We start from the raw sequence: 12,676 nt of genomic DNA, 5'->3' as shown, positions 1-12,676 counted from the left end.
ACTCTTGACCAGCCTGCGAGAAGCAGGTGAAAAGGGCAAAATAGACAGACTCGTCCACACTGTGGACATACAGGCCACAACCAGGAGTCTAATGGGTTGGTTTGGTTTTCTTTTTTCTTTTCTTTTTTTTTTTTTTTTTTTTTTTTTTTTTTTGACAGGCAGAGTGGACAATGAGAGAGAGAGACAGAGAGAAAGGTCTTCCTTTACCGTTGGTTCACCCTCCAATGGCCGCCATGGCCAGCGCGCTGCAGCCGGTGCACCACACTGATCCGATGGCAGGAGCCAGGTACTTATCCTGGTCTCCCATGGGGTGCAGGGCCCAAGGACTTGGGCCATCCTCCACTGCACTCCCTGGCCACAGCAGAGAGCTGGCCTGGAAGAGGGGCAAACGGGACAGCATCCGGTGCCCCGACCGGGACTAGAATCTGGTGTGCCGGTGCCGCAAGGCAGAGGATTAGCCTAGTGAGCCGCGGCACCGGCCCTGGTTTGGTTTTCAAGGACTCTCACACTCTCCAGAGCTTGCAGAAGTCAGATGTGTAACTTGGACCTCTGTCTCTCCCTGGAACACCCAGCAAGGGCAGGAAACAGCACAGGCATTTGATAAATAATTCCTGCAAGAGAACTAACAACCAAAGATGTGACCCAGCATCACTTTCAGCGCTCCTTCTAGGTGCCATGAGGGGCCAAGATTTGCATTTTGACATTGAGTCCTTGGACCATGTGGGATGTGAGGAATCCAGGCCCGTGTGGGCACAGCCAGGCTCCAAGGAAGCCCTTTCGTCAGCCTCCCCAGAGGGAGATCAAGTAAGGAAAGTGCTGTTCAGGATCGGGCTGTGCATTTTTAAAAACTGCTCAGGGCACAGTTACAGTTGGCTCCAGGTGGCTCATGGGATTGGACAGATTGACAGCCCTGGCTCTTAGGTTACCTGACATAACTTTGTTATTCCATCCAGGATTGCTCTTTAACAGCCTATTCAAGTTAGGTTTTAGCCACGATCACCGTGAGGCATCAGGAGTCCCAGCTTGGGGAAGGTCTTGGGTGAGAATCTAATTTTGGAGGCAGGAAGGTTCTCAGAGAGGGTATGCTTGCTGGGCTCCAACAGAAGCAATGAGTGAGCCCTGAAGGCAGTTCCAGAGCTTCCAAGCACACATGTTAAAGGGGCAAAACCAAACAGGTGATGGGGCCGGCGCTGTGGCACAGTGGGTTAAAGCCCTGATCTGATGCACCAGCATCCCATATGGGCAAGGTTCGAGTCCCGGCTGCTCCTCTTCCCATCCAGCTCTCTGCTATGACCTGGGAAAGCAGTGTAAGATGGCCCAAGTGCTTGGGCCCCTGCACCCACATGGGAGACCCAGAAGAAGCTCCTGGCTCCTGACTTTGGATCAGCGCAGCTCTGGCCGTTGCAGCCATCTGGGGAGTGAACCAGCAGATGGAAGACCTCTCTCTGTGTCTTTATCTCTCTCTGTAACTGTCTTTCAAATAAATAAATTAAATCTTGAAAAAAAAAAGAAAAAAAGAGACAAAACCAAACAGGTGACGTAGATTTTAACAACATATTCCATCCACCCAGCATGTCCCACCTACTGTCATTTCAACATGTAATGATCATACACATTACTTTGTCAGCTTTATCAAGATACAACTTGTACGCCATAAAAGGCATCAATGTGAATGAAGTGTATGGTTAAATGATGCCTTTCAGGATATTGAGAAAGTTGTGCAACCACCCACACAGGCTAATTGGAGGATATTTTTGTCGCTCCTGAAAGACACTTTGCACCATCAATCATCATTCTCCATCACCCCCTTGCATAGCCAAAGCAGCCCTTAATCCACAATCTGTCCCTATTTTGGACATGCCATCTGAGTGTAATCACACAACACATGGTTTCTGGTGAGTGGCTTAGTTAACTCAGCCTGACCTGTTCAAGGTTCTCCCATGCTGTAGCACACGTCAGTACACCATCCCTTTTCGCTGCTGAATAATATTCCATTATGTGGACACAAAACAGCAGTGAACGAAGGTTACCGACTTCCAAAGCCATCGTCCAAGCACTGCACACTCAGAGCCCAGTGCTCCGCAGCCATGTGTGGCTCACGGCTCCCCTTCTGGGTGGCACAGCCTTGGTGTCCTTCTTCAGGGACCCAGGAAAGCCCTGCAAGGACCGTTCCTGGCCAGGTGTCATTTGTTACTCAGTGGCTACATCTGAGCCGAACCCAAGCATTGCTGGACCCATCCCATGACTCCACCCACTTCCTCGCCACGCGTGCTTTGCACCAGAGCAAGAGGAGAAAAACACAAACGCATCTGGCTAAGCAGGCATGCACGGAAGTCCACTCTTTTCCCTCCACATTCTAAGTCTGATTGGTCAGCAGTCGGTTTCTGAAGCAGAGAAGAGGCCCAGTGGGATGAGGGTTGGGGCCACTGGGTCACAGGCACCCTAAAGGAAGCACCTGCTGACAAGAGAAGTTGAGAGACAACAAAAGACAAACGGCTGGGTCCCCATGAGTAGGTCCCTTGATGCTCCCGGGGCCCCTTGGCAGAGGGACAGCACACCCATCCCCTGCTTTGCAGGGTGTCCTGAAGGTGAGAGGAAAAGACACCTGGCTAGGAAATCCTATCGAGAATCAAGAGTCGTTGAGCTCCCACCTTTGAGAAGCACTGTGGGGAGCAACTCGGACTAGACTAAGTTACTGGAATTAAGACTTATTCTATGCATCTGCTCTCCCACAATATGGCGCTGGGAGAGGAGTAAACAGCTTCTACACAGCTGCCTCCAGTTCGACCAATAACCTGCAGGAGCTGATCCTGCTCCTGATTGGAGGAGAGCAGCGTACTCGGCGTGTGGGTAGCAGAGTTGGGATTGGTGGAAGAGGACTATAAAGGAGGAGAGAGACAACATGCACCAGGAACATCTAAGGGGAACATCCGGATAACATCTGAGCAGCCCCCGAGAGAGCCGGCCGGCGGGTGTGCCGCTCCCCCGCGGAAGTGGGGAAAGTGGCAGGGGGAGCCGCCCTTCCACGGAGGTGGAAGGATCGGCAGCCAACCCGGGAAGAACCAGCAGCAAACCCAGGAAGGGCCGAGCAGACAAAAGAACAGCGCAGGGTCCTGTGTCATTCCTCCACGAAGAGGGGGAGCGACAAAGCACCACTGTCCCTGAATCCCCATCCAGTGAGGCAAAGACGGCGGCTACTTCTGGGCAAGGGCAGGTGCATCCTCTCTTCTGTACACAGTCCAGGAATAACTGACAGTAAGAGCAAACAGACAGCAGCCGTGGTAACACCAGACAGTCTCCCTCGGTGGTTTTTAGTTCTCACAACCCTGCGTGGGAGCTACCATCATCATCACTGTCACCTGCACTTAAAGGGGAACAATGCACGGCACAAAAGGGTTATGCAACTTTCTCAAGGTCCCAGGGCTAGGAAGAGGCACAGACAGTGTGAACCCACACAGTGTGTCTCCAGGGCTCAGGCCGCAGCCTTGAGAAGTCGGGGCGGCAGGGAGCCAGCCAAGGGTCCCAGCTCCTCCCTGGGAGGTCTCCACCTCCTGAGATGGACCACAGGAGCCGCAGAATCCCACCACAGAACACCCACCGCCACCCCCATCGAGGTTTCACACACTAGAGGCATGAGTCAGGAAGACCAAAAAAAAAAGGTTTGTTTCCTTCCTTTTGCTCATGAATTACGGCTCCTTGTCATCACGTTTGTTGTACAAGCCGCAAGGGTCTGGCTTTACTCAATTGGAAGGGGACCTGCTGAGTGCACTGCCCAGGAATGACAGGACCCACAACCCTGGAGTTACCACTTGTGTCCCTGGTACATGCCCTGTTGCATCCTGCCTTCCTAAAACGCTGTCTTGGACACAGCAGCCCAGGAGAGCCCGAGGCGGGTTTCCCACAGGTGAACTCCTTTCGCCAGCCATCACTCACTGAAGGGGAAGTGGCGAGGAGCAGGTGGACACAGCCTCCTTGGGCAGTGCCACTCTGTAGGGACCCACTGCCTGGATGTGGGTACAGACGTGTTTCGTTTACCCACACCACACTGCGAAAGTTCCCACATATCAAACGAAAAGGCTGCTTTTCAGCTTCTCTTGGAAAACCAGGGGGCCTGGCAACATGAGTCAGAGGGCAAGCCATGGAGGCACTGAGGGAACACCCACTGCGTGCTGGACAGAGAGGGTTCTTCTGCTCTCACCATAGTCCCCACCACTCCCCGCTGTCTTCCTGTGCAGACACAGAACACGCACCCTGGATCTGGCCATGGGAAGAAGCCCGTGAAGCCCTGGATTTTCTAATAGCAGTTTCATTCCACACTTAGAGCTGGGGTCTGCCTATGACATTCTTTTTCGGGTAAGATTTATTTTTACTTATTCAAAAGGCAGATAGACAAAAAGAGAAAAAGATCTTCCATCTACTGGTTCAGTCCCCAAATGGCTGCAACAGCTGGGATTGGGCCACAATGAAGCCAGGAACTTGGGACTCCATCCGGGTCTCTCCAACAGGTAGCAAGGGCCCAAGCACTTGGGTCATCTGCTGCTGCTTTCCCAGGTGCACCATCAGGGAGCTGGATGGGAATCAGAATAGCCAGGACTTGAACCAGTGCTCTAATCCATGATGCCGGCACCACATGCAGCAGCTTAACCCACTGCTCCACAACGCTAACCCCTGGGACCCTCCTTATCTGGGGTACCTTCCCTGTCCCCCTCGGAGCCCCTTTCCTTCTTTGTTCTAGAACACCAGACCTTATCTTCGTCCCGTGTGAATGGCCCGTTTCTCCATCTGTTCTAGCAGCTCTCCGACATCAGTCATCACACTCACTGCCCTTGCCCACCTCTCCTGTCAGACCGGGCCGGTCAGCAGGCTCTTGGTGAGGCATGGTGGCATGAGGAGTGGCATGTGGCAGGGGACTCAGAAAATGCAGGTAACAGAGGCTCAATGCCACGCAGCTCCAAACCTGCGCCAGAGCCTTGGGAGGCTGTGAGGGTGTACAGAGGTGGCTCCCATGGGCAAAGAGGTGGATGACTCCAAGCCAACAACCATGAAATAGTTGGAGAAGAAGTGAGCGCCAGACCCCATGGCGAGGGTACAGGAGGTCCAGAGGATGCCAACTTGACAGCTCAGAAGAACTCAGGCCCCTAGGGGAGCCGCGGGGCTGTGCCAGGATGGCGCCTGGCAAGGGAGTCACCAGCGTGTGCCACGCATGCTCTCATCTGACCCTGGAGGCCAAAGCAATTCCGTGCCTCTCCTGGAGTGAAAACACCCTGAAAATGGACAACTCCTGCAACCCCGCATCACGAGTCACTGACGCTCAGTGTGTCGGGTCAGGGGTTGGAATGTCCAGCCCTAGAAGACAGAACCTGGAGACCTGCCCCCTGTTCCACCTGTAGCCCATGGGAGGGCAGGCCATTGCCGGATAATTTCTCTAAGTGATGCCAGGCTGCCCACCGCCTGAGGGGCACCCTCAAAACAGACCGATTGCCTAATGCTGTGGGAAGACCAGGCATCCAGGAATTGCTTCACATGCGGCCACATGACCCAGCTTCCCTCCAAGATGCAAAGTCCCCATTGCATAATCATGTAAACCTAAATACCTAAATGCACACACAGCCCACTTCTGTGTCTCTCTTTAGAAGACAGCACAGAGCTGGCCACCAGGCCCACCCCTTCAGCTTCCTGGAGCCTCTGTTGGAGGGATCCTAGGATTGAGTTTACCATGGCAGGGCCATGAAAGTGCTGATGTAGCCTGGAGGGGCTTTCCTCTGCCAGCTCACACAACGCGATGCACCCGAGCCACACACACACACACACACGAAAATGCCAAGACACCGGAGGGACGCCCTAAGGGGTTTCTGGAAAGCATACCCCTCCCACTGCAGTCTGTGGCATTCGTTCTGCTAACAGGAAGGGAGGCAGGAAGGGAAAGAGAGCGGCTCAGAGGATCCACTCATTGGAAAAGATGAAACGGAACCACTCTGTCAGCTCGCGATTTCAACAGACTGCAGTGATGAAAATCAGCTGTGTGGGTTCATTAGCGCCTATTACCGCAAGTATATCGTTACCCTGTCACCACCACGGCTCCAGCTGTTCGCTCCAAGCTTCGGTGGCTAAGATTTGGCTACCAGCAAACCCCCGAGACACCCACCCTCCCCACCACCGAAGCTGAGGGGCTCTGCAGAGCAAAGGTTGCCTGAGTTCACCCCGCCTCTTCCAATGCTGAGCAAGGGCTCGGCTGCAGCTCTGTACTGGTGATCTGGACCCAGACAGCTCTTTCTTCTTGGATCCATGGCTGCCTGGAGCCACATTCATACTGGCTGGCAAGGCCCTTGGTGTCCTGAAGAGCGATGAGGCTTGCTGGCGATGGTTGTAAAAGATAACAAGGACTTTATCGGGAGCTACACACAGTGCTGGCAGACATGACCACCGCTGTAAATCTCCAAGCCACATGGCAGGGCTGCAGCTGCCGGGAAGGCAGCCTGGCCCTAGAGAATGGCCTTCGTGGGGGAGGGGGGGTCTGTGTGTCCCGTGGCACTGGGTGTGTGGAACACGTAGAAGCTGGGTGACTTTCTGCAGAGAGAAACCATCCCACGGGAGCAGCTGGAGCAGGTGCACATAGGGTAAGCCCCCTCCTGTCCCGGTGGGCAGCCCTGGCCTCGTCTCTGCCCACAGCCTTCCGATACCAGCTTCCTCCCACCTCAAGGGAGATGACTCTGAGGCCTACTCCACACCAGCTCTCAGATTCCCTGCAGGGTGGAGCCCCTGTGGCTGCCACAGATCTCTGCTGAAGAAGGTGTTTCCCCCATCCTGGCCCCCGTTGTCTCACTGAGCATCATCCTCTCTCTAGTACTCCCTGAGTCACCTCCTTGTCCCTGGCTGAGGGTCTGCTTTTGGGAAAATCCCAAACAAGTCACCAGCTAAACAGATGGGCTTGAAATTCGTTCTTACTCTTCCTCTCTGTGGCTCACACCACAAGGAATGCTTCAGCTCTCTCTCACCACCTTTAATACAGAAATGGGGTGGGTTGTGGGGAGGTAGCAGCACTGTGGCACAGCAGATAAAGCCACTGCCTGCTATGGGGACTTCCTGTACAGGTGCTGGTTCAAGTCCCGACTGCTCCACTTCCGATCCAACTCCCTGCTAATGTCCTGGGAAAGCAACGGAAGACGGCCTGAGTACTTGGGCCCCTGCACCCACATGGGAGACCTGGATGAAGCTCCTGGCTCCTGGCTTCGGCCTGGCCCAGCTCTGGCCATTGTGGCCAACTGAGAAGTGAACCAGCAGATGGAAGACCTCTCTCTCTCTCTGTCTCTCTGTGTAATCCTGACTTTCACACAAATAAAGAAGTCTTTAAAAATAAAGAAAGAAACAGGGGCTCAACTGAAAGCTGCCCACCAGCAGCTCTGCTTCTCTAAATGCCACCTCCTAAAATCTCCTTGCTCATTCGACCTTTAATTGAGAGGCTGAGTTGAATTTTCCCATTCTGAGTGCCATTCAACATTGTCATGAGCAGCAGCATGGCATAAAGTAGGGAGGATGCATAGGTTATCAATTAGTGATGCCTGTAAGAATACCAGGATGGGACAGTGGTGGTCAGCATGCTATTCCTGTATAATCATCTCTATAAGGAAAAGTGTAAGGATCTTGGAACGTGACAGACTAAAAATGCAAAATTCAACTCTAATACATAATAGATGTACAACCCTGGGCATCTTAATTAACCTGTATAGACCTCATTTTCCTCAGCTGTGTCAATGCAAATACTGGTTCCTATCCCACAGGGCTGTTATGCGGATTGTAAATGATGACATCTGAAAGTTCCGGCATGCTCCTAGCTTGATAAACGTTTGGTTCCCTTCACCCTTGGGAGCCAGAGAGTTCTTTCATAAAAAAAAAAGTGTTTTGGATCTCTTAAGCAAATACATTATTTGCCAAAACTACTTTATGTATTTAATCGCAAAGAATTGCAAAAGGATTAAAAAATGTTTGAAAAGCTCTAAGATCATGAACCTCTCCCTCTGGCCACACCTCTCTTCTGGCTCAAGTGGTTTCTCAGTGGAATTTAACCCTCCAGGCAAACACGTCGCATTCCAAACCAACCTCGGTTCCCCCTTCAAAGTGTGATGGCACTGAAGGAAGAAGATGCTGAGAACGGGACCTGCTTTGATGAAACAGGCTTTGAATAATTAACCAGTAACTGTGCAAGTTTAGACTGTGTCCATTAGCTGATTGTTTTATTTAGAAAAGAGACTGGCCCCCACGGCATGCCAAGGCGCGGCCTGTCTCCCGATCAGAGGAACCTGATGCTTCTGCCAGTACACGTGTCTCCCGGCAGAGAGACGTGTAAGCTTGTGCAAGCAAGAAGTAGCTTTGAATACCCTGGGCGAAGGGTATAAGCAGCGGTTTGGAAAGTATGCAGGAAAGTTAGCTGCCAAAAACCAAAAATGAGAGCAATTTAAGGCACTTTTGGTTGCCAACAAACATGCCAGAGCCCAGCGGTGAGCCCAGCACAGCAGATACCAAGCACATGGCCGCCCAACGGCTGGACAACTGCTGGACCCTACGCGTCGCTCCTGCACGCTCACTCAGAATGGCCACAGGACAGCACCTGCACACTGCAGACAGGCAAGCCTGCCTTTCAGATCAGACAAGAGAGGACGATCCCAGAGGCAGGCAGGTATGACTCTCCCCCGAGGAACAGCCTTCCGAGCGCACTACGTCCAGGCAGCCCTCGCTGTGCACGGCTCCAAAGGCACTGATCTCAGTTGCCACCATTTAGCTAAATGTCACAAGCACCCCAACTACACAGTCAAGTTTCAGTTATCGTGATATGTTACGACCAAAAGGACAAACTTTACTACTAACCTCATGGCCACACATCACCCTGCAAAAAAAAAAAAAAAAAAAAAAAAAAAAAAAAAAAAAAAAAACACCTGCACTGTGACCATTGCCCAACACCAGCAATCTTTCCAAAGTCGGCCGTGACAGGTCCCTGGGCATCAGCGCCCAATCCCGCAAATCGTGTAGTTGTGCTGCCTCCCTGCCTCCCAGTGACAAACATACAGGACACCCAACAAGATGGACACTCAGGAGAAGGAGCTGACCAGCAGGATGAGGGGAAGAATTGGAGTGAAGAGTGGGAATGCCGGAAGTCAGAAGGGAACAGGAAGACCCGTAGTTACACAAGAGAACCTTGGCCATGACAATGGCAACGCGGTTCTGAGTCTCTGACTTTGCTAACTCCTGCAGCCGCAAACCCAAAGTTATCAACAGAGGAGAAAAGATGGGGTCCCAAAGGGACTCAAGGGGGAAATTTCACAACACTGACCATGCAATAAATAAGCTCAACAGGTGGTCACGGCACAGAGGGAGCCTCATGGCTGGCACGACTCAAGCATTTTCCTTATGAAGAATCAAAACTCTCTGATGTCAACCTGTTTTAAATGAATGAAACTCTGGTTTTACTATTTTCCACTTTATTAAATACTTATAATGGATATTAAGAGGTTTTTTGCATTTTTATTATGAACTATTTCAAATAATGCAGAAATATGGAAAGGAGACTTTGGTGGGTACATACAGTTTAACATTACATTTTGCCATCTTCACTTCATAAATATCCCATACACACACACATTGTTCTTGAAAGCAGAACTATTAATATCACACATTTTGGGATTCATGACAAAAATCACAAACTGAAGAAAAAGTATATTACTATATAAGGGGTATAATTCAGTGAAGACAACATTTATAAATACCTATATGCCAAATAATATGTCATCCACACATTTTTTTGCACTATATTAATTTCCACCTATGAGAAAAAATGTGAAATTTGTCTTTCTGTGTCTGGCTTATTTCACTTAGCACCATGATCTCCAGTTTCATCTGTTTTGTCGCAAATCTTCTAAGACAGTTTTTCATTTAAAGTTCACAAAACCAGCATAATTTTTTCACATTGCTTCCTGAGCTCCCTCTGTGTGGTTTCATCTCACAGGGTCATGGCCGCATGTGGTAGAACATTCCAAATTAATTCTCTCTGTAGGTAGAAGCCCCTAGGGAAGATTAGTCATGAAACTTTCCCTCGGCGTTGGTTCTGCTCTCTGGCTCTCCTCAGTAAGCGCAATGCCAACCACGTGGTCAGTTTTCTCCAAACATTGGGATTACGCCGTGCTCCAGAGCAAAAATGCATGGACAAATATTAAGAAATGAAGGCATCTGGTGTAGGTCCCACAAAGCTTTATCACTTAGCCAGTTGTCCTTTCAAAGCTGGGTTTCCCCACAGCTCTTAACCATCTGCTTGTCAACCTTTGTACAAAGGAGAACTCTGAGATGGACCAAGATAAAGCACTGACCCTCAGCCACGAAATTCAGCATCAGAAGACCTAGAACAGAGATGTGCCATAGAAACGGAACATCACAAAGGTGAGCCACACATGTGAAGTTCAATGTTTTCATGTTTGCATTGTCAACACTTTTCTAGAAGAAATTGTAATGTTGAAAGTAACCCAATATATCAAAAATGCTATGACTGCAACATATAATCCATATGAAATTATTAATGAAATAGTCTCACTCTTTTGTCCTAAGTCTTCTAAATCTGATGGGTATTTTGCACGTAGAGTGATTACAATTCCACGTTTCAGGGGCTCCAACATCTGCAGGTAACTGGTGACTACTGCAGTGGACCAAACTGGGAGCAGTCTTCTGCCCTTAGCAGTGAGCCCGTCAGTGGCTCTGAGCCTCAGCTGATTTCTTCACACAATTACGACCTCAGGACGCTGCCTTCCCTCCCTTTCCTCGTCTGAGAAAGCCACAGGGCCTCTCACAGCACTGAGGATTTTGCAGAGCGTGGAGCCAACACGCCGGGTCTTCTGTCTTTCATTGGAAAACTAGGAAGCAAAGGACCCGAGAAAGTCATCTTGGCGAAGACGGGGCAGAGGTCGGGCCCAGGCCATGCACGAGATGGCTTCTGTTCCTCGAAGCAGAAGTCAGTGGGCCACAGAATGCCCTTCGGAGAAGGACGGTGACCCAGGGGCTCGCTGGTTTGCTTTCTATAATGTGCGATCAATGCACACACGCAGAGCTCATTTTTGAATATTGATCTTCCACCTGGAAGAACTTTCTTATTAACTCTAATAATCTGTCTTTTTATCTAAAAATTGTATTTGCATATAAATTTAATTCCTGTGTTAAGACACTTTTGTCTTCAATTTTTCTTATTTCACTGAATACAACCTCAGACAAATCAGCGGTTAGAAGGGATGATAATGATCACTCTTGCTTATTCCTGATTTTAAAGGAAATGGCTTTTAATATTTCTGAACAGTACTGACTTTCAGGTTTCCACAAATACTCTTTACTTCCTATTAGCTCTTTGCAGAGAGAAAGAGATAGACAAAATATGTGTGAATTGTTTAACATGTTTCTGCATCTGTTGAGATCATCAGTTTTCTTTTTTCCCTCTTTTATCTGTTCATGAGATAAATTACACTAATAAATAAACATAATCTAAACTACCAATTAAATTTCTAATATTATATATGCCTTCAAACTTGCAATTTCTTCTCCCTCCAGCCATGTCGTTAAGTTACATCTTTCTAGAAAAATGTTGACTTCATCAAGGTTCCCAAATGAGTTGCCAAACTGTGTCTCTGTCTCTCAGAAAGACAGAATGATAGAGACAGAGGTCAGAGGTCTTCCATTTGCTAGTTCATCAGTGGGGGATACATTGTTAATTTCTTGACACAAGGTCTCCAGGGCCATGGAAGCTGCATTAAGATCAACCCCAAACCACCTGCAGCAGGTCACTGATGAGGTATTTTTGGAGATGATTCCTCTCAGCCCCAGGGTCAAAGAGACAAACTCCCTAGCATGTTCTCTGTGGGCAGGAGAGTTACTGCATGGTCCCCCAATGACTAATCAAGGGGTTTCCTCTTCCATGCCAGGCTCTGAGATCCAGATCCCCAACCTACTTAGATCCCCAGCCCAAGCCTTGCCTTCTGTCCCTACATGGTCCAGCAGAGCTACGCCTCGCCTCTGGATTCCTGAGATGGGCCAATGGCACCAGGGAAGAGGAAGGAGTCCCCACCCCCGTGCCCCTTCATTCATGGCCCAGGGGACTCCTCTGCCTCCCTTCCAAGCTCAGCTCCCCAGGGCTCTCCGGCACATGCCGCTGTGTGGGGCAGGAGGACCTGCAGATGCTCTTGCCTACTGGACATGGCTGAAAGCTTATCTGGTCGTGCATCCCCCTCCTGCTCAAAACTCTCCCAAGACCCCCCTTTGCCCTGAGCCAGACACTTGAATTCTTGCTGCTACTCAGCACTGCCTGTGGCTGCCTTCTCCCTACCCAGCACACCCCCTGCCGCTTGGGCCCCTACACTCACTTCCCACTGGCACCAGAGTCTTCCATGCTCAGTCTCCTAGGGTGTCCAGTCACCAATCAGCCTGCACACTTAGCAAACTTAGAGTCCTCATCAGGTGAAGTCTCCCCACCCACCTCGCCCTCACCTATCTCCTGCCCACTCATTCCTCGGAAGCCCCCTTGGTGCCCACTTGCTTGGACAAGTCTGGCTGTCCAGACTAATTTAGGGCTTCCTACTGCACGCTCTCATAGAACGTTCCTGCCAGCACTTATCTTGCTGTATGATTACCCACCCAACGCTCTGAGTCTCTA

General features: G+C 50.3%; 1 protein-coding gene and 1 long non-coding RNA gene across 4 annotated transcripts in view; one reads left to right on the top strand and one right to left on the bottom strand.

Annotated features, from left to right (window-relative positions):
* The window catches only part of SLC24A3 (solute carrier family 24 member 3), a 524,378-nt gene that overhangs the window by 472,330 nt on the left and 39,372 nt on the right, over nt 1–12,676 (bottom strand). The window lies entirely within an intron of this gene.
* Nucleotides 4,053–11,511, top strand: LOC138844338 (uncharacterized). The gene is made up of 3 exons (XR_011380022.1): nt 4,053–6,617; nt 7,092–10,425; nt 10,647–11,511. It is a non-coding gene; the product is annotated as an uncharacterized lncRNA (long non-coding RNA).

Source organism: Oryctolagus cuniculus, chromosome 11, assembly GCF_964237555.1.
Source record: "Oryctolagus cuniculus chromosome 11, mOryCun1.1, whole genome shotgun sequence".
NCBI lineage: Eukaryota > Metazoa > Chordata > Mammalia > Lagomorpha > Leporidae > Oryctolagus > Oryctolagus cuniculus.
The sequence above is the reverse complement of the archived record's forward strand: the minus strand, read 5'-3'. Positions and strand labels throughout refer to the sequence as shown.